The sequence below is a fragment of the Pongo abelii genome, chromosome 11 (assembly GCF_028885655.2).
Source record: "Pongo abelii isolate AG06213 chromosome 11, NHGRI_mPonAbe1-v2.0_pri, whole genome shotgun sequence".
Lineage (NCBI taxonomy): Eukaryota > Metazoa > Chordata > Mammalia > Primates > Hominidae > Pongo > Pongo abelii.
The window spans coordinates 79,796,783-79,815,480 of NC_071996.2; the positions used below are offsets into that span (position 1 = coordinate 79,796,783).

Sequence of the window (18,698 nt, forward strand, 5' to 3'; positions counted from 1 at the left end):
TCAAAATGGAAAGAACCAGAAATGTCGATCCACAGAATTGTTGATCCATCATAGAATTTTAAACCTTACACTATTTTGGCAAAAAAGAAAAAAAAAATTAATTATTCTCAATTTTTTTTTTTTTTTTTTTTTGTTGTTGAGATAGAGCCCCGCTCTGTCTGGCCCAGGCTGGAGTACAGTGGTGCAAATCTCGGCTCACTGAAGTTTCTGCCTCCCGGGTTCAAGTGATTCTCCTGTCTCAGCCTCCCAAGTAGCTGGGACTACAGGTGTCTGCCACCACGCCTGGCTAATTTTTGTATTTTTAGTAGAGACGGGGTTCACCATGTTGGCCAGGCTGGCCTCGAACTCCTGACCTCAGGTGATCCACCCACCTCAGCCTCCCAAAGTGCTGGGATTACAGGCGTGAGCCGCCGTACCCCACCAATTATTCTCAATTTTTAAAAGTGTATGTGTTGCACCAATATTCAATATCCTGGCAATGTAAAGTGGATGTTTAGTTTTAAGCTATTTCTTATGAAATCCAAAAATTATTCAATAGAAATTGTTTCGATTTACGAAACTCTTTTTAACCTAATCAGGAATCACATTGTGAGGTGATTTTTCTGACATTGTCAGCAGTCACCAATTCAGGCATGTGAATGTCACTTTAGAGATGCCTCCCCCTCCAATAGAGCAGAATAATCTAGGATGAGCTACAATATATAAAATGTATGCTCAGAGATGTTACAATGGTTTATTTAGGGAGCAAAATGTAATTGAGATATTCTGAATTATTTTACGGTACTGAAAACCTACTGACCCAAGGACCTCATCAAGCATAAGAAAACAATATTAAAGGCCACTGGGCTTCTGCGTTTTATTAGCTTTAAAATGGAAAACTAAGTCTGGCTCATATTAGAACACCCAGTGATTGCAGTAGAACCTCTCCTCACTATCACAGTCTTAAAAACATACCAGATGGTACATTTTAACATCTCTTTACTTCAGAAAACAAAAAGCTGCCACTGGAAATGCCAGAAAACAGCTGCAGAGATTACACAGGGATTTTAGCTTATTTTATTTTTCGAGAAATAATGAAATGTGAAACAGGATTTCTCTCTAGTTCAAAAAACAGGGAAAAGAACTCTTACTGCCAAGTTCTTGTCTTCTCAATTACTGTTAGTGGTACCCTGATCATTTCATATAATTAAAGAATAAAAATTGACCCTCTGTGACAAAACTACAACAGTCTAGCACATGGTGATTGCCCATGTTCTAAACATGTATGTTATACATGTACACAGATTGTAAATATCTATGTTATAAACGTAAAACAATGACTATAATAATTATTATTATAATAATCCAGCCAGAGAAACTGCAGACCATAAAACAGTATGGGCTCCCCCTGCTGTTTCTACTGCTAAACTTAACCAACATTTCCGGTTGCCAGGGCTTGGTGCCCTGATTTTAAGGCTGATTCATAAACAAAGGGTAAACAAAACAAAATTAAAATACCACTAAGTCAATAAATCAGCGGGTTGAGGGGAAGAGGAGAAATGAGAGTGCCAACGCATTTATTGTAATAAGGAAGCGTGAACATGAAGGTGAGTAGTGCTTGGAATTCCAAAAGCTAATGGGTTTCTAGGGCGCATGAAGGCTGTCCTGCCACTGCATTTAGATGAAGAAGTTTTCCAAGTATGACTTGCTGTGAAACTTTTCCAAATCTAAAAATCATGTAATGCCCTTGGGCAAACTGGATATGGTGCTGCCATCTCTAATCTCTGCAAGTGCGACATGTAAACCGGCCCCAGCCCAATAGGGCACACTAAGGAGATTATTTTGGAGAAACCGTAATGACATTGAACAGGAGGCTAGCTTAACATCTTGCCCAAGTGAGATTCCCAAGCCTCCTCCATGATGGCTGCTTGGAGTTCTGTAGGCTAACGAGGGGAACCATCTGTAGTACTTTGCCGGCAGATGTGTCCCCCTCATACTGTGCCAATGTCTCCTGAGGAGAGGGTCTGTTGAGGGTTCCAGCATCATTCTGCAAGGGAAGATTGTGCTATTTCACAAGCGTGTAATCTGGAGGCCAAACAAATATTTAATTATTCGCATATACACATTTTAGTATGCCTTGTCTTTTCAAATGTGAATATCAGAATGAATGTATGAGTGTCCTTATTTGTAAGTTCGTCTTTATGTTGTCACATTCAGGGACATCCTATGATATCCTATGGTTATTTCTTTTGCAAAAATCCTATGCACTATTTCGAACGAAAGGAGGATTTGAATCAAATGAACTAATTATTTGCTGATATCACTATTTCAGAGTCATCAGAGCAATTGCTGAAGAGAAAAATTATAAATATGTCCAGGTATGTTTCCCTTCCTTCCTTCAAATGTGTTCATTTGCCATATAGAGTTACTTTCTAATTCTATAATATCAAAAAGTAATAAGAAATTAAATTCAAAAGATAAATCTTAAAATCTTAATGAGTAAATTTCAAATTAAAATGGAATGACATTTCAAAGCATTTACTTGGTAGCATATGGAAAATTATATAAGGATTATAGTAGGCATCAAAATATTTTAAGGCAACCATTAAACAGTTTTAAAGATAGACCTAATCACAAACTCAGCACTTAAAGTAGGTACTTATATACTACAAAGCTGTTTTAAAAGAGTATAAATTATTTTATTTTGCTGTAATTCTCAAAATGTTATGGCAATTCAACTCTAACATTCACGTGTTTCAATTAATCCACTGTCATTGATAGAGTCTTACTAAAGTTAATTTGCTTTTTCTAAAAAAAAAAAAAAAAAAAAAAAACAATAACAATACTTCTTTTCAGGTACTGATTTGAAATTCTTAATTGTATGAGCTCCGCTTCTATATCAAAAGACAGATAAAAGAGACATAGAGGAGACAAGGTCAACTGAAGATTTTTAAGATTTTTAACCAGGGCCTTATTATATATGAAAAGTTATAACATGATTAAAAACAAGGGGAAAATGTCAACATTTTGATTTGGTTGATAACAAGGTTAGGTGAATTTCTTATATCAAATATGCAGGCTTTAGCAAAAGTTTAAAATATACTCAAAATAGTAGTCTATGTAAATCTCACACACCAACACCATGACCAGCTATTTTACTATCTAATGTCTCACATAGACAAGGTTTTAAATGTTATTTCTCCAGCAGCATAGTAATATAAATTAGACTGAGGTAAGACTGTGACAATTTCTTCCTTCCTGAAACCTCCTCTTAAATTAGATCTGCCTTCCAAAAATATTATTACAAGAGTCTTGATTCAGATTATCCTTATTCTCTATAACTGATATAAATATAGATATATGAATGACATTTAAAAAGAAAAGTTCTTCTTTATAACCTTCAGCTTGTTTTCATAATAAATTCCACAGGGAATATTAGTAATAATAATTGATTTTAGCAATAAGTAATAGAGTTATAAACAGCTCCAGCTATTTAGTGAAAGAAATGTCTCAGCTTCAGGTTTTATTTATTAGCATTTGAAGTCCCTCCATAACCCTAGTAAGATCAGTTATGGCTTAATTAAATGAGAAAGATGGCCTGCCAAAGATTCTTTGTTCTTAAAATAAATACTGTATGTTTTCTGTTTTCCTGCAAATCATCACAGCCTATTTCTATTTGAGAGTAGATAGGGCTCCAAACCTATATCTACTTCATACCTCCCAAATAAAGTCTCTTTTGCCTGGAAATTTAATATTTTTTTCATAGTGTACCATCTACAAATGCCATCTTAAGAGGTTTCTCCTTTATTAACCATTTGAGAGTTATTCATCTCAGAGTCGTACCAGTGAGGAGGTAACAGAGCCTCTTCACAGTAGAAATATTTGCTACTTAAAAATGAACACAAATTTACACTTACAACATGTCCTCAGTGCTGTGTTTGTGATGAAGTTCCATAGTTATTACGTGTCCTAAGTATATGTTCAAGCATATCTACAAATGAAAAACAAAACGCTAAAAATTCACTGGCAAAAGATTGAGCTGCTCCATCAACACGGCAGGAATATTTCAAATAAATGATCTCTTCTCAAATCCTTTGGAGAAATGATTGCATTTGTCTGGCCTTTCCTCTCCCTGCCCCTGCCCACCGTTTTTCTCTACTTTCATCTATAATCTCGTCTGCTCCTCTCTGGCCACACTGCAATGATTCCCCCATTATGCTGATGGAAAAAAAATGAGGAGGATGAGGGATAAGTGGAGGCGAGAAGACCGACGCCTTCCCAGATTTGAGAGCGACAGGGCGGCTCCCCTCTCCTACCACTAGCTGGCGCCAGAGCCCTAAAGATGCAGTGATAATATTGCGTCATCTCTTGCTAATTAACAAAGCTGTTTTCAAACTGATCGTAGTTATTCAAGGGAAACATGAAATAATTTTGACTATGAACATGTAGTAAAGCAGCAGCATCGAGGGTGACATCCCGATGAAAATAACTCCATTTTATGCCTTCAAGCTTTTGTCTTAAAAAAAAAAAAGGCAGAAAAAAGAAAAAGAAATGCATCCTTAAATAATTCGTGAGTTTTTATCTTACCCAAATAATAAACCAAAGGGAAGTCTTTTTATCCTCTCCAAACTATTCACTATATACATAAAACTGTAAAACTTTCCAGTTATATAATGCTCTGTTAACTTAAATAAAGTGCCTTTTTTATTATGCCTTTAGTCTAAGACAGAAATGCCGGACACATCAGGGTCACAGGGAAAGCTACTTTACTGCTTCAGCTCCTAATTCACTCACACACTCCTTCCTCCTAACTAGCTTCAGCTTTCTTCTTCCGACCACAGACGCTCCAAGATTTTGCTTTTCTCATCCTGTCCTTCCCTCTTTTTGTACAAGCGAACACTGTCCTTCCAGACTCTTCCATGGCTGCAGAAGCTGTAGAGAGGAGCCCTCGGCCAGCCAGACAAATGCACGTAGTATTGCTCACTTTAGGAAAAGATGGCTCCTGGACAAACGAGCAGAAAACAGTGCGTTTGGTTTGACGACATGAATTATCATTATGCAAGTAAGACAGAGTTTAGGTCTGGCTAGAATAAAATCTAAGGTGAAAAATTCAAAAATTCTATGTGCTGCCATAGAAAATGTTATTTTTCATTTGAGAAATTTTCCTACACATGTAGCACATTTTTATCATTAGAAAAATGAAGGACACTGATTATTTTGGCAAGAGAAAGTACATTCAAACTTCAGTGAAATACTATAATTTTTTTAAAGAAATACTTTATAGTTTGACTTGTGAATATATTAAATGGCTGGGAATACTCATTCAAATCACATGCCCTATTACCCACCCCATGCCCTCATTTCCTCTGGGAGCTGCGGAGGTCTGGCACTTGGAAAAAGAGGAAAAGAAGGAACGGGCTTCTCTGAGCCTTCTTCTGGCTTTCATAGGCAGAAAAATATCAAGCTTTATTTTCTTCACCCTTACCCTAATTCCTCAAAGAAAGAATGCTAAGCTTTATCTTGGGTGGACTTGCTTTACCCTACACTAAAAATAAGATTGAAACTTGTTTTCTCCCTCTATCAGCCAGATTTCTACATGTAGTTTTTCAAAGGCTGCTCCTAAACTGGTTTTCCCTCAGGATATCAGTGAATCATTACCCTTTAATCTCCAAATAAGATCCCAGAAATGAACAAGAGCAGAAATTGGTCTGGAATGCAAATCAATGTTTGTTTTGATGGCTTTTTGGTTTTCTAGTTGAAATCTCCCTTAGAAACTCTTTTATAATGGCACCTGGGTGACTTTGGTCTAGGAGAGAACATTCAGAAAGTGAAAATGAAGTTTGAGGACGTGTCAAAAATGCTGCATAGCAAACAACGCAGAAGCTCAATGTGTCTGCAGTGTAAAGAAAGGTCAGGTTTAATCCTTTGTTATCAGTCGTAACTTTGCTGGGCCCTTTCAGGAGACAGGGAAACTACATTAACCACAATTTGGTATGCCCTCATCTTCATGCTAACTACAGTTTTCTTTTGTTACTTACTGGCCTTGACCTTTAGATGGACGGCATCAGGTGCTACTGAAACCAGCAGATCTCTCTCTAAAGCCTAATGCAGGGCTGAGTCATATGCAGTTTAATTCATATTCCACTCAACATGCCCGTTTTATTTCCAGTGGAAATTGCTCATTTAATTGCACTGTAAGTTTTATGGGGTGTGCCCCAGGCTGCGTTCTTTATGCTAGGCATTTCAGTATTTATGGGCATAGCTATACCCAAAACTTCAAACATAAAAGTAAAACCAGCAAAATATGCTCTCCTCCAGTTCCATAAATACTTTTCACCAGTTTCATTATTTTTTCCAATGAGATTAAATGGGTGTGTTAAACCTGTAACATAGACTATTACTTGGTGTCTCCAGAGCTGCTTTTGTCCTTCATATTCAAATCCAATACAGCCCCTTTTTCCTGCTTCTGAATGAGACTGCAAAGAGCAAGTATGGTCCTTCTGTGTATGGTCTAGCTCTCCAGGAACAATAAAGACTTCCTCTGTTGGTAGTCTATAGAATTTTTATCTGTGAGAATATCCTGTAAAAGGTTTTGGTGTTTTTTGTTTTTTAATGAACTGTGCCTGCTTCTAGGTCACACCTACACCCACTAAAACACTGGATTAAAGATCGAATGTGTCCGGGCGCAGTGTCTTATGCCTGTAATCCCAGCACTTTGGGAGGCAGAGGCGGGCGGATCACAAGGTCGGGAGATTGAGACCATCCTGGCTAACACTGTGAAACCCCGTCTCTACTAAAAATACAAAAAAATTACCCGGGCGTGGTGGCGGGCGCCTGTAATCCCAGCTACTCGGGAGGCTGATGCAGGAGAATGGCGTGAACCCGGGAGGCGGAGCTTGCAGTGAGCCGAGATTGCGCCACTGCACTCCAGCCTGGGCCACAGAGGGAGACTCCGTCTCAAAAAAAAAAAAAAAAAAGAAAAAAGATCGAATGTGTGTGTTGCAAAATAAATAAATATGTCAGCCTTGTACTGCAGATGGCTCCTGTGTTTTGGGGCAGGAGCAGACAGACATGATTTTACCTGTAGCAGATCAGAAGGCATTCCCATACGACCCAAATGCAGAAAGGGCTCTACTATGTTTTACTAAACCCATGACTGTTTTTATCTGCTGTTATCCATCCCACTATATGAAATATACGAAAGCATGTTTCCAGGAAATTCCAGAGTTTTAGACAAACGCTTCTTGATAAAAGCCATTAATGGCTTTTTAGACAGTCTAAGTAGAATGGTACAAACAGAAGCCTCATCACAGGGGTCTCAGAAAAGGAAAACAATAAGACAATAGGTATAGAACGACTCATTTGTCTATAGATTTGGAAAGTGTCATAGGGTCAAGTGAAGATATTTGCCAAATTGAAGGAGGTAAGGACATATTTAGAGCCTCTGGGAAAGATGACAGATCTCAAGAACTAAGATTTGAATGCCAGAACAAAGCAGAATAGAAAAAGACTTGAGTTGTGTTTTCAAAAGAATAGGGAATATTTCCTAGACTTAGAAGGAGCTAGAGGTGGTAGCCTGAACTTTAGGAATAGGAATTCTTAGTGATTTGCCTCCAGTGTAGTAGATGTCAATGATTGAAGGATGACTGAGGATCTTAAGAAAGATGTGGCTTCTTCTTTCTCAGAAAAGCCGCAGGGAGTGACCTCTGCAAATCCTTCAGAGTATAACGTGTAAACCCAGTGACAGCCTTCTTCACAGGACGTAGTTATCACAGCATTGATGTGATCATTCCTATCTTAATTAGGATTCAGTGCAGATGCAATTGGCTGAAAACCCAAAATAACAGTGGCTTAGGTAAGATAGAAATTATAGTCATTATTGGGATTATCCACACATTCTGGTTCTCCTGCTTTTAGGGCAAATAGACTACTTGCCTACCTTTTTGAAGTTAGAAGTTAGATATGGTATGTGACTTGCATTAGTCAGCAAAATGGCATGTGTTATTTTCAGCTCCAAGCCTTATCAGTATACAATTCACTACATTCCTTTTGTCTTTGTCAGCAATGGTGGAAGCATTGGTTGACATGGACACTGTCAGCCTGGCTTTCTGAATACCCGCAATGAGCAGAGTCCCCCTGCTGACCAGCAATGGACATGTGGTGTGATCAAGAATAAACTTGTGCTGGGCACAGTGGCTCACGCCTGTAATCCCAGCACTTTGGGAGTCCAAGGCAGGCGGATCACAAGGTCAGGAGTTCGAGACCAGCCTAACCAACATGATGAAACCCCATCTCTACTAAATATACAAAAATTAGCCAGGTGTGATGGCGTGTGCCTGTAATCCCAGCTACTCAGGAGGCTGAGGCAGGAGAATCGCTTGGGGGGAGGTTGCAGTGAGCTGAGATAACACTACTGCACTCCCGCCTGGGCAAAAGAGTGAGACTCCATCTCAAAAAAAAAAAAAAAAAATAGAATAAACTTGTTGTTTTGAGTCACGGGTTAAATTTCTTTCTCACACAAAAGTCTGAGTGGTGGGGCTAGGACTGATACAGTGATTCATGTTTTGAGGGACCCAAGGTCCTCTGTCTTGCTGTTCAGCTGTGCATGGCATGCTCATGCTCCATGGTTACAGCACTCAAGCTTTAAGCAGCAGGAAGCAGGAAGGCGTGGAGAGGCAAAGGGTGTGCTGCCCATCAAGGAAGGCTCCCAGAAGCTCTCTTCCACTTGGAAACCTTTGGCCAGAACTTGGTCCCACGGCTGCACCTATAGTTGCAAGGGAAAGGGAATCAACGAAGACTGGGTGAGGCCAGCCAAAAATTGTGGGTTATTTGACCACATAAAGGGACCCGGAGGACTGCATTCTGCCTTAACTCTCAAGAACTCCTTGTATAAATGTGGAGATGATAGGATTGCACTGTCCCTCCCCATTTTTCATGAAAATAAAGAAGTAGTGAGAATATTGATCAATGTGGATGATGAGAGATTGAGGCCACCCTAACTAATTTAGTTGTTGGAAGGGGGATTTTTTTTCTTCCCCAACACCTCCGTTGGTAAGAGATTATAAGACAAACCATCTTCATTATGACCTTCAACAAGATTTGAAATGGACTCTTTGTAGTCATTTCATGTACTTGCTCATCTGGCTACTTTTAAAGAAACACCACAAAATTCAAATTTCTATTATCTGCTATGATATATCATAAACAGCCCCCAAAATACAAGATACAGAGATAATAGAACGGCTGACATAATCACATTTAAGTGAGTTTGGCTGTACATTCATTGTTTCTTGCAAAGACCAGAGCTACAGAAAAATAGATCAATGTGATTAAGTCTAACATTGGCGAATTGTTTCTCCATTGTGTCTGAGCTGAGGCTGGCAGCAGGAATTAGTGCTGCTACCTTTAAAGGGCAGACCACGATTGATCTGGTTCCCAAGGCAGTCATTGAACAGACGTGGTGAAACTGGTCACAGCAGAGCTATATTACACGCAGGAAGTGTCCTACTGTTAAAAGAGTGTGCCCAGTTCAAAGCAAAGTGAAAAGCTTTTTGTTTGTTTTAGTTTCGCATCTAAGTTCATTTTTGGTCACCATTCCTTAAATAGAATTTTTTTTCATCATCAGGCATGTGTCTTAAGCATTTTTGGTGAGCACTACATATAGACCAGGAAGGAAATAGAACCCGACACGCCAAGGACTTATGGCCCAAGATGTGGAGAGGAGAAAGGCTGACCGCTAAGTATATGGCAACTTTTGTACCAAAATTTACCATTAAAAATACAAATCAAAAGAGAACCTGAGGCAGGCAGTGGCACAGTGGCACTGTGCTCTCCCTCTCTTTTCCTGGACCTCTGCAGTACTTCTTTGCCTGCTTCCTCCCTTTATTTGTATAGTGGAAAATCTGTTGTCCATTGCTGGAATTCAAGCATGCCTGGGCATGTTTGTCAAACTGGCAGGGCAGGCCTTGCAGAGGCCTCGAGGGGCCCTTGACAATGGACTCAGACTGGGTGTGCTACTTAAAGTCAAACATATCCAGACAAGTCCGGCAAATGAGTAGGGAGTGGGGGAACAGGGTATGTGTGAGATGTGGAAAACTGTCCCAACAAAAAAAAAACTCACTCTCAGGGAAGAGAGAGAACCTCAGCTGCGTGACATGAGGACTGATTTATTTTCACCTCTCAAAATCATTCTTTTTTTTTTTCAGTCCTAGGAAATTGGGTCAGAATCTGTGTACCTAATGGGATCGTTACTGTTACACTTGTAAGATTTGGAATCCGTTCAAAAAACAAGCCAGAAACATGCCTTTGTATACGTTAGGAAAAGATGCCCTGCATTAGAGCCCGGCCAAGGGAGAGATGGGGGCAGGTAACTGCAGTCCAAAACTGAGCAGCCACTCCTAGAAGCTCTGCTTGAAATTCATGCTGTTAAGACAACCAACCAAAAGTATTTAACTCCTGCATTGACCTAGGCACCTCTCCTCCCAGCAGTTACCTGGGAAAGATACTCAGAATCAATGAGAAATGGGAAATCAAAGAGCCTGCTATGGACTGAATTGTATCCCCTCCAAAATGCGTATGTTGAAGCCCGAACCCCCAGTGTGATGGTATTTGGAGAGGTGACCTTTGGGAGGTATTAAATAAAATTTACATGAGGCCATTGGTTTGGACTTGTTGCCAGTAAACTGAGTTCTTTCCCCACTTTGTACTGATGGCAAAGGAAGAATGTCCAGTTGGAAAAGGCAATCAGGTTTTATTCACTGGCCAAGAAGGCAGAAGGGGAGGCTCTCGCTCTAAATGCCCCTTCTCCTTGAACAATAGAAGTTATGGGTACTTTAGGGACTGGGTATGGGGAGGGAGAGGGATGTTAGCATGTGCAGGGTGGGACTCCAGACACACAGGCTTAATTCAAAAACATACATCTTCATACAATGCATGTACAGAAAATGGAAGAGATTTTTCTTTTAGGGGAGGGATTTTAGCATTATAATGATATGTTAATGATCTGAAGGCAACGAGGGATCACTGTCCCAGTTTGTGCTGGTTAGCAGGTCTTATCTCCTTCTGGTATCTTGCCAGGGGTCAAAAAGCTCTGGCGCCATTCTGGCCTGTCTGGTTTCTTTAAGCAGCTGTGTCTATAAATAAAGCGACTAAAGGAAAACATTTAAAAAAGGAACTTTCCCAGTTATTTCATCAGGGCTGCCCCAGTAACAGACAGCTTCTATGCTAGGCCCCAAAAGGCTAGACCAAAATGGAGTCACTCATGCCACATAATCAAACTAAAACTTTAAGGAAGCAGGGAAAACCCCAAACAGAGTGTTATCCCGAAAACAGAAGGTTCACAGCTACCAATCAGAAAGGCCCCAGTCAACCTGAGCTGGCAAGAAAAGGAAGTTCCCTCTACTTTAACCCTTACAAGGAAAGGTAACCTGATGAAGTAACCTGATGTTAACCATTCCTCTTTCTTAAAAATTATTGTTTGACTGGGCACAGCGACTGAAGCCTGTAATCCCAGCACTTTGGGAGGCCAAGGTTGGAGAATCACTTGAGCCCAGGAGTTCGAGACCAGCCTGAGCAACAGCATGAAACTCTGTCTTTATTATTTTTTTAAAAGTATATTTAAAATTTTTTTAAATCATTGTTTCCTTGTTCCCACCTTACAAAAATAAACTGCTCTGTCATGCCTAGCAGAGTGCCTTTTCTAAATTGTTAAATGAGATGCTCTCTTATTTGTGAATTGCTAATAAAAGCCAATTTGATCTTTAAACTAAATTTGTTGTAACTTTGTCTTTTGGCAGAGGTGATGAGAGTTTAGATGTCATGATAGCGGGGCCCTCATAATGGGATAAGTGCCCTTATGAGGGAACAGCAGAGAACTTTCTTCCTCCCCACCCCACCCCAGCCCCCATGTAAGGATACAGGGAGAAGGTGGCTTCGCACTAGACAGGAAAAGAGCCCTCACCAGGGAACGAAATCAGCTATCTCTTTGATGGCTTTGATATCCCAGCCTCCAGAATTGTGAGAAACAAATCCTATTGTCTAAGTCACCCAGTCTGTGGTATTTTGTTATGGCATCCCTAGCTGACTAAGCCAGAACCATACATCTAGAATCCCAATACAGAGATCTCTGGCTAATAGGCCAAAGTACACAATTTATACTCTAAATGGGTTCTCTCCCTCCCCTTAAGCCCAAGCCCGGTTTTGGCATCTTCCTACACCAGTTAGCCTCTTGGGATAAGAGAAGAAAGTAAAAAATAGCTATATTGTGACCTGAAATCTGACCTGGAAAAGCCTGAGAAAGGAGCTGGGAAGGGTGTGGTGGTGACCTAAGGAAGAGTGATTTCATGATTAAATTACCAACACTTTATTATAACATAGTTGATGGTGAGTTCTCAAAATGCAATTTTAGGGAGCCACTACAGCAAGCAGGTGAAGAAAATATCAGAAAACCAAAAGTAATGTGGGATAAGTCAATACAGTATTCCAATACCAGAACACAAAAGGAACAAAAATGTTAGCAAGAACTTAAATATTGACATTGCTCTCTGGTCCATAAAATATAGAGAAGTAGCATTTTTTCTGGAACAAATCCATTTCTATAATTACTTAACTGACTAATCCAATAAGGCTAAATTTACTAAACTCCAAGTTTACAACCAAGAGTTTTTCTTTCTTCTGATGTATCTTAGAACATTTTAAAGTACTTTAACCTATCATTTTATATAGTTATTAGAATGCTAGTGGTATGTAATGTAATAGTTTTAGTTTATGTAGTATATGTAATGTTATAGTTTTAATAAATAATAAAATTAATGCAGTCTCTTAAATAGTGATGTAAAATGATTCATTGTTCTTCAAATTATAATATTCACTATGTATGTTAACTTGGAAAAAGGAAAATATCCAACTGGGGCATGGTTTTCAAACTTTTTGTATCCATAAAACCTTTTTCAAAAACTATGCTTGGCTGGGTGTGGTGTCTCATGTTTGTAATCCCAGCACTTTGGGAGGCCAAGAGGGTGGATCACTTGAGGTCAGGAGTACAAGACCAGCCTGGCCAACATGGTGAAACCCCATCTCTACCAAAAATACAAAAATTAGCCTGGCGTGGTGGCATATGCCTGTAATCCCAGATACTCAGGAGGCTAAGGCAGGAGAATCACTTGAACCCAGGAGGCGGAGGCTGCAGTGAGCTGAGATTGCTCACTGATGAACTGCCACTGCACTCCAGCCTGGGCAACAGAGTAAGACTCCGTCTCAAAAAAAAAAAAAAAAAAAAAAGCTATGCTTTTACACAGACATTCCCTAGAAATACAAATAAAAGCAATAAAAGCAGATCTGGTAATAATTCCCTAGAAGAAATAATTCCCTAGAAATACAAATAAAAGCATCAGTTTTGCTGGTAAATGTTTAACAAGGAGCTCTCTAAGAGAAATGTATTTGGAGGTTTGCTGCTTTCTATGGTGTAAATGCTCCCAGCATGACCATTACACAACGCAGAGTCAGGAAAGGAAGCATGCATTCTAGTATTGTAAGCGGCACACCTCCACGCAGACCAGCACCCTCAAAACTCTTTCCCCCTGCTATCTTAATGCCCCAAGGGGCACAGTTTGAAAACTCATTGTAAGATAACTTTGTGCAGGGAATCTCTTTGATGGTTATCTCTAAAATTGATAAATTGCTGCTTATCGATAGTTGGAAATAGTGTTTTCCTAGTCTTATGATTTTAATGAAGATCTTATAAAATACACAGTAGGAATTTAGTACACCAGTAGAAGATTTTTCATGCTCATTTAAATAACCTTTTGACCTTCATGCCATGACATTCCCAATATATACTTTAGACATATTTTTTCCTCAAATTTAATGTCATATGGAATTCTAAAAAGGGCACATAAACTAATTCTTAGAAATTTGCTTTTAAAATTATATAGGGGCACACAGACATCTTAGTCCCTACCCTCTTCCTCTGTCTCCTTTTCCTTCTTTTTCTCTCATCTTTCTCCCTCCCTTTCCTTCACTGTCTCTCTCTGAAAGTTATAATAAATTTGGAGAAGTTCAGCCTTGTTGAACAAGGAAGCAGAGTGAGTTTCTAGCCTTTATCATTCCCAGCCTTAGAATTGAAAGATACGGGCCTTTTAACTTGGGGGAGTCTAGAGAGAAGGCCGAAGCAAGTGACCCTCCTTCTACTGTTTGTGTCTGAGAAAGCCCAGGGAGTCGGAATGGTCTGCTATGGTCACATGACAGACAAATGCTCAGTCTGAGAATGCTGAGGAAAAGCATGACAGTCACATACGGGAATAATCCTCAAAAGGATAAAAGGAGGAACTGATTAGGAAACCCAGTTTTTGCCACTTCTTGGCAATAGCTATGTTTTTTTTCCCTCCTTTTACGTGTTTGCTTTCTTGTTAGCAAATAACCACTCTGTTGGGGTTTTTTTTTCTTCTTTTCAGGACTCTCTGTAGCCAACTTCTTGGGTTTTGGGTTTTGTTTTTGTTTTTGTTTGTAATATTATAGATTACGCTGTCAGGGAATTGGAAATAAACATTTCCTCACACATGCTATGAATCCACGGTGAAATACTTGCAGGTCAGATTGAGCTAACCAAGCTAACCAAAGGTGGGAAGCCCAAACTGCAGTTCAGAGCAGAGCCCTAGGCTGTCCTTCCTAGCCTGCAGCCCCAGGCTGCCCTCAGTTTACAGAGTTTGTTTGTTTGTTTGTTTGTTTTTGTGAAAGCAAGGAGCCAAATGATCTACTCTCATTCCAGACAATATTTAGATACCACACCCTGGCCGGGCATGGTGGCTCGTGCCTGTAATCCCAGCACTTTGGGAGGCTGAGGGGGGGTGGATCACCTGAGGTTAGGAGTTCAAGACCAGCCTGGCCAACATGATGAAACCCCATCTCTACTAAAAATACAAAAATTAGCCAGATGTCGTGGCGGGCGCCTGTAATCCCAGCTACTCCGGAGGCCGAGGCAGGAGAATGGCTTGAACCCAGGAAGCGGAGGTTGCAGCGAGCCGAGATTGCACCATTGCACTCCAGCCTAGGCAACAAGAGCAAAACTCCGTCTAAAAAAAAAATAATACCACACCCTGCCTTCACCAAGCAGGGACTTATCTGAGACTGTGCCCTCTGCTTGGGGGGCAGGTAGTGGCTCCAGGAAGAGAAGGCAGACAAGGGAGGAAGCGGAATGTGTCTTCTGAATCAGGCTGGGTATATTGAGGACTTGGGAAGAGGGGCTTCTAAAGGGCTAAAGACTTTCAACAGGAACCACAGGAGAGGTTCTAGAATGTGCTAATTTAGGAAAGGAGGGTTCCAACAAGGAGCAAGCAAAGGAGAGGACAGAAAGCAATTCCAGTGACTAGAGCCCAAGATATGCCGGTGATGTGCCAGTCAGGTGGCTGGGGAAAGAGCAGTGTCAATACTGGAAAGGAAATCTGGTGCACTAGAGCACTCAGGCAAAAGCCCACTTAACCAGGAACAAAAGAGCCAAAAGAGCCAATTCATCCTAAACCTGGGAATAGAAGAATGCTGGAATAACCAGCAGGGAAGACTAAGGGGACAGGCTGGAAGAGCTAACATTCACACCATGTGCCAGGTACGATTCTAAACACTTTCATGTGTTCGCTTGTTTAACCACCAGCAACAGCTCTGTGCCATGGAGGTGATTAGCATCCCCATTTTACAGAAAAAAAAAACTGAGAAACCAAGCGTACAGCTGGTAAGTAACGTACGTAGTCTGGGTGCAAAACCACGAAGCTCATGAGCTTAAGAAGCATCCTATCACATAACCCAAAGAAGCAGCATACAGACCAAAACTGGGAAGAACAAGTTAATGTTTTCTAGTGAGTAACATGAAATTGTATTCTTACAATTTACCTCATCCATCAGTAGATTGTGCTCTGCGATTCTTTCATATATAGCAAAGGCATTTGTTCACACGACAGATTCTGAGCACACTGTACAACAACTAACACATACATTGATTTGGCAAATATTTACTGGTCACCTCCCTCTTCCAGGCCTTAGGCTAGACGATAGGAATTCCTGGAATTTACAGTTAAGTGCAAGAACTTCATGGTCACAAATTATTACTGGAGAATGCAAAATAAATAAAAACCCTCAAGTTTTAGCCAGGTGTGGTGGTGCACACCTGCAGTCCCAGCTACTTAGGAGGCAGAGGCACAAGAATCGCTTGAACCCAGGAGGTGAAGGTTGCAATAAGCCAAGATTGCGCCACTGCACTGCAGCCTGGGTGACAGAGTGAGACCCTGTCTCAAAACAAAACAAAACCTCAGGTTTAAAAAAAAATACATTAAAACTTTAATTTTAAACACTATTACTGATTACTCATCATGTACCAAAATCTTCACATGTAATTGCAATGTTGCTATAATAACCCTGCACCTATTTTAAGATGAAGAAAAGTAGGCACTGAAAAGTTAAATAAATTAGCTGTAGTCAGAGTAAATAAGTGGCAGAGATTTAAATCTAGATCTCTCTGATAGGAAAGTTCATGCTCCCTTGTGGCTCTACACTGAAATACAGAAATCCTGTAAAAAGAATGAAAGTCAGTGATAGTGAACTAAAGCTCCATGGACTTTCTAAATCATAATCACAATTTTTCTTGTAGTTAGAATATGTGAATTTTTACAAAAAGTCCATATGTGTATTGGGCAGGGAGTGGATTTGGGAGCAGGGCCATGTTGGATCAAAGGCCTGCTAGTTCTGAAGTAGTCTTTATAGAAAATACGTGGCCCAATGCGGTGGCTCACGCCTGTAATCCCAGCACTTTGGGAGGCCAAGGCAAGTGGATCACGAGGTCAAGAGATCAAGACCATCCTGGCCAACATGGTGAAACCCCGTCTTTACTAAAAATACAAAAATTAGCTGAGCGTGGTGGCTGGAGCCTGTAGTCCCAGCTACTCGGGAGGCTGAGGCAGGAGAATCGCTTGAACCCGGGAGGCAGAGGTTGCAGTGAGCCGAAATAGCGCCACTGCACTCCAGCCTGGCGACAGAGACTCCGTCTCAAAAAAACATACATATATATATATATACATATATATATATTTAGTTTAATGATAAAAAATATTTGGCCTAGAAGCATTGGCTGAACTTTGGGGACGACATTCCCAGCGCTCTTCGAATCGCGAAGCAGCGCTGAAACAGCATCGAGGAACGGCGCATCCACCAGGAGAGCGAGCTGCACTCCTACCTCTCGAGGCTCATTGCGGCAGAGCGTGAGAGGGAGCTTGAAGAGTGCCAACGGAACCATGAGGGTGATGAGGACGACAGCCACGTCCGGGCCCAGCAGGCCTGCATTGAGGCCAAGCACGTGAGGGTGCCACCCGCCCACATGACAAATACATGGCGGACATGGATGAGCTCTTCTCTCAGGTGGACGAGAAGAGGAAGAAGTACGACATCCCCAAATACCTGTGCTGTAAGATCAGTTTTGAGCTGATGCGGGAGCTATGCATCAAGCCCAGTGGCATCACCTATGACCGCAAGGACATCGAGGAGCACCTGCAGCGCGTGGATCATTTTGACCCCGTGAACCGGAGCCCCCAACCCAGAAACAGTTCATCCCCAACCTGGCCATGAAGGAGGTCATTGACGCATTCATCTCTGAGAATGGCTGGGTGGAGGACAACTGAGGCTCCCAGCCCTGTCCAGCGTCCTGGCCCAGGAGGGCCCTGGGCAGAAGCCCCCAGCCCCTGTACACAGTTTGTGTCCCTGGCCACCCCGCCCACTTCCCCCCAAGTTCTGCTGTTCGGCTCTGGACTGTTCCCCTCTCAGCATAGCTCTTGCTGGGCCGTGATCCTCCCCGTCCCCCATTCTGGGCTGGAAAAGCAGGTGAGGGTGGGCTGGGCTGGGGCCACTGCTGCCACTGTCTGTGTAATAAAATCCGTGAGCATGAAAACATATATATATATTATATTATATATAATATATAATATATATAGATTATATATATTAATATATAATATATAATATATATAGATTATATATATTAATATATAATATATAATATATAGAGATTATATATTAATATATAGATTCTATATATAATATATTCTATATATTATATAATATATTCTATATATTATATAATATATACTATATATTATATAATATATACTATATATTATATAATATATATAAAGGATATATATTATATAATATATTCTATATATTATATAATATATAAAGGATATATATTATATATAATATATAATATATAAATATATATAAATATATAATATATAAATATATATTTTATATATTATATATAATATATATATTTAATATATAAATATATATTTTATATATTATATATAATATATATATTTAATATATAAATATATATTTTATATATTATATATAATATATATATTTTATATATAAATATATATATAAAGGAGAGAGATATATATATATCCTTTAAATTGCTCCTTTTTTGAGGGTGTTTAAAGGTTAAAGGCATTCTCAGGGAAGACTTAAGGTATGATGGAGACCTTTACCTAATTCCTCACCTAGTGATGGGGGTGGGATGAAGTCCACTTAGTAAAGCCCTTAACTTTCTTTGCATTTCTATTAGAAAGCTCCTAGGTGGCAAACTGATCTCAATATTCTCTTCTCTTATAGGCTGGTGAAAAAGCCTGGGGCAGTTTGAGTCATGGATCTCCCATTTTGATTCCTGTTTCGGTGGAAATACA

At 40.1% G+C, this 18,698-nt stretch overlaps 1 pseudogene; it reads left to right on the forward strand.

Moving 5' to 3' along the window:
* Positions 1-1,580: 1,580 nt before the first annotated feature.
* On the forward strand, positions 1,581-17,636 carry LOC100433638 (E3 ubiquitin-protein ligase CHIP-like; annotated as a pseudogene).
* The last annotated feature ends 1,062 nt before the right edge of the window (positions 17,637-18,698 follow it).